General features: G+C 40.6%; 1 pseudogene; it reads right to left on the bottom strand.

The window, feature by feature from the left end:
- Positions 1-676: 676 nt before the first annotated feature.
- LOC123850450 (glyceraldehyde-3-phosphate dehydrogenase-like) lies at positions 677-1,715 on the bottom strand (annotated as a pseudogene).
- Between the last annotated feature and the right edge of the window lie 2,447 nt (positions 1,716-4,162).

The raw sequence follows: 4,162 nt of genomic DNA on the forward strand, positions 1-4,162 counted from the left end.
TCTCTCTATCATTCTCTCTCTCTCTCTCAATAAATAAATAAAAATCTTAAAAAAAAAAAAAGAAAAGAAAATATGTGAGTCAAATGATAAATATATGACTATTATTCTCAAATAATTAGAATGTAGGGCTAAAAACAAGTCAAAGTACCTTTCAATTTATAATATTTTCACTCTGTTTCACACAACCCCCTTTTACTGCTCAATACAGATATTTCATAGATCTTTATTTTCTCTTATAAACTTCTTCCTTCTCAAAATTTCTTCACAATCTATCTAGTTTTGTAAGTTATTTATGGATGAGAGAGAGTCTCTAATTTTTTCTGTTATTTTCTAAACTTCCACAAAAAAAAATGTTATTTTTCTGCTATTTTCCAAACTGGTCAAATATTGTCACAAAATGTAAATTTACCTGAATAATTGAATAATTGAGAGTTTATGTAATTGGGTAAGTCATCACATTGAGACATTCTGATTCTAAAAAGTTGATTAATTGGAACCTTCTCAAACAGGAGACTATTTTATGTATGTAGTGTGTGTGTGTGTGTGTAACACATGAATCTCTTGCCCCTGTTGGAACCATTTAGGGACAGAGAAGCCTACTGTGATCTTTCATCTCTCGAAGTCCTGGCCCATACATGTCATTGCAACCACGTTTATTTTCTTGCTGCTCCTGGAATTTGTCCAGGTTGCCCTGACTCCACTAATCCCCCTTCCTGTTTTATTTTTAGACATACATTAAAATTTATTTTTTATGGAAATTTACCTTTTTGGGAGGGCTAGGTACACTATACTTTATTGATGGTACATGATAAGGTAGGGATCCCCAAGTCCCCCCCTTCTTCAGGGGGTCTGGGATGGAAACTGTGGAGGTTGGGAGATTCTCAGTGTGTTAGGGAATGAATTGGGGCAGGACTCCCCAGCAGCTGAGGGCCTCTCTCTCTTCCTCTTTCTCTCTTCCTAGGGCTGGTGGACCAGGAGGCTCTTACTTCTTGAGGGCCATGTGAACCATAAGGTCCACCACCCAGCTATAGCCAAATTCATTGTCATACCAGGAAATGAGTTTGACAAAGTGGTCATTGAGAGCAATGCCAGCCCCAGCATCAAAGGTGGAAGAGTGGGTGTCACTGTTAAAGTTGCAGGAGACAACCTGGTCCTCAGTGGAGGCCAGGATGCCCTTGAGGGGGCCCTCCAATGCCTGCTTCACCACCTTCTTGATGCCATCATATCTGGCAGCTTCCTTCATGTGGCAGGTTAGATCCATGACTGACACTTCAAGGTGAGGACACAGAAGGCCATGCCAGAGCTTCCTATTCAGCTAGGGATGACCTTGCCTACAGCTTTGGCAGCACCAGTAGAAGTAGGGATGATGGTCAGGCAGCCCCTCAACCATCATACCACAGCTTCCCAGAGGGGCCATCCACAGTCTTCTGGGTGGCAGTGACGGTGGCGTGAGCTGTGGTCATGAGTCCCTCCATGATGCTGAAGTTGTCATGAATGACCTTGACCAGAGGAGTCAAGCAGTTGGTTGTGCAGGAAACATTGCTGACAATATTGAGGGACTTGTCAAACTTCTCATGGTTCACACCCATCACAAACATGAGGGCATCAGCAGAAGTGGGAGAGATAATGAACCTCTTGGTTGCACCTTCAAGTAAGCCCAACCTTCTGGTGAAGACCCCAGTGGACTGCAGGACATGCTCAGCACCAGCATCACCTCATTTGATGGGTAGGATCTCAATCCTGGAAGATAGAGATGGGCTTTCCATTAATGATAAGTTTCCTGTTCTCAGCCTTGACTGTTCCATGGAATTTGCCATGGGTGGAATCATACTGGAACATGTAGACCATATAGTTGAAGTCAATGAGGGGATCACTGATGGTGATGGTATCCACTCTGCCAGAGTTAAAAGCAGCCCCAGTGACCAGATGCCTGGGCAAATCCATTTACTCTGACCTTCACCTTCATCTCTCAGGGACACGGCCAGCACTACACCAGAAGATGTGTCTGTATGTTGAACCAAGAGGAGCAGATCACATTTTCAGATTAAAATGAATAGTAGAAATGATCTTGCCAACCTCTTCCATTTTATACACTAGGGAACTTGGGTGTGGGTGGAATGAGGCTGCTTGTTCATGGTCATGCAACTCTTTATTGCTTTGAGAGGGCTTCTGCTCCCCCAGACCAGATGAGAAGGGATAGGAGAAGGTCATGGAGAGTTAGTGGGGGCAGCAGTGGAAGAGGAGAGGAGCAATCTTAACTAGAGAGGGTAGGAGTCCCAGAATGGATGTCCAGGATGGAGAGAATTTCCAACTCAGGCCCAATGAAACTTGGGTATCATGGACTCATTATTTACTTTCCCTTGAGTGTAAATCATCTTCTCACCAACCTATGGATAATTTGCCTCTAAACAGCACTCAGCACTTTAAACCACCCCTATCCCAGTTCAGTGCTACTGGGTAATCTGTTACTAAACCCTGCAGGGTAAACAATTTTGCTTTCTGCCAAACTCAAGAAAGAAAGCTACATAGGAGATTCCATTGCTTGTGTCTCTTTTGGTTGCAAGTGATTGAAACTCTTATTTCAATTGCATATTAAGCAATCAGGTTTAAGTAACCAAAAATGCTACCAGGATTCTCACTCACTATCCCTTATCTTTTCTCTGCACATCAGCCTCATTATCTCATATTGATGATGAACTTGGTAAGAACCTCACAGCTTCACCCGCAGAGGAGAACTGACCTCTACTTTTTCTAGTTTCATCTTCAAAAAATATTAGGTCATGAGCACATTCCTCCACCAGAAAAAGAAAAAAAATCCAAAAGAACTCCAGGGAGGAGGTGCCTGGGTGGCTCAGTAAGTTAAGCATCTTCCTTTGGCTCAGGTCATGATCCCAGGGTCCTGGGATCAAGCCTCATGCCGGACTCCCTGTTCAAAGGGGAGCCTGCTTCTCCCTCTGCTCATGCTCTGTCTCATTTTCTCTCTCTCTCTCTCTCTCTCAAATAAATAAAATATTAAAAAAGAAAAGAAAAAGAAAAAAGAACCCCAGGGAGGATCTGGGGTATGCAAGACCTCAGCAGCTGCCATTCTACTTCTGGAGACCTTCTCAGTAAGGATAGCAGAGGTGGTGCTGAGCAAATAAAATATGAATTGTCTACAGCAAGCTTGCATTCAGGAGACAGTGAGGACAGAGTCCTCCCATTCAGTAACTATTTCTTTAATCTCGTGGGATTATGATACTTTTTCAGGGCTTTAAAAATATATAAGTAGATATAAGTGATATTGGATTACATTAACCAAATAATTGATAACAAATCTGATATAGAGAACCAAATAAAACAAATGTAAAATTAGAGCAATAAAAATCAGTCACTTAAAAGGATCTTTTCATTTCACCACAGACATACCATTTTGATTAAAGTTGTCACATTTACTGCAAAATGAACTTTGAATTCCTATAGCATGTCAATAATAAATAAATATATGTAATTGTTTTTATATTAGTTGCATGTAGCTTAGTTGCATTTGACATAACCTCCCAATATTCTGAATATGGATATACACTCAACAATTTATCATTATAAATTTATAAAATTTATTTTCGTAAGTATTAGAAAACCCAACTCAAAAGAAAATTTAATCATGAATCATAGTGAGTCCTGAAGATAGTAGTAGCTCCAGCCTTGAGTGTTTTGAAATTTTCCTGACTGGTTTGGACTCTGCCTGATATAAAAGTAAATTTCCCTCCCTTCCTCCACTCCATGCTGATCTCTATATTTCCCATTTGTTTAATGTTTACTTAGGCATATCTAAAATTTTACATATCTTTATGCTGAAAATTAAACAGAAATGTCTATTTCTTTTTATAGTAATAGATCACACATTATTGGATAAGATTCTCAGTAACAGGAAACAGTATCAAATATAGCTGGTTTAAGCAGAAAGGGATTTATTAGAGAGCACTAAGTACCAGAGTTTCTGGAAAAGCCACAGAGACAGATTTGTATTATATGCAGTCCAAACTAAAAGGAGCCAGGAGAAAGGCTCATCTACACCACAGACTATTCTAGCAGAAAATCTACTGCTGAGACTACACAATTGGGCAGCCAGAATACTGGGACTCAACACCTGAATCTATGCCATAGCTGCCCCAGAAGGGCCAAA

Source organism: Mirounga angustirostris, unplaced genomic scaffold (assembly GCF_029215605.1).
Source record: "Mirounga angustirostris isolate CCGP_5_RB_7025 unplaced genomic scaffold, mMirAng1.0.hap1 SCAF_10, whole genome shotgun sequence".
Lineage (NCBI taxonomy): Eukaryota > Metazoa > Chordata > Mammalia > Carnivora > Phocidae > Mirounga > Mirounga angustirostris.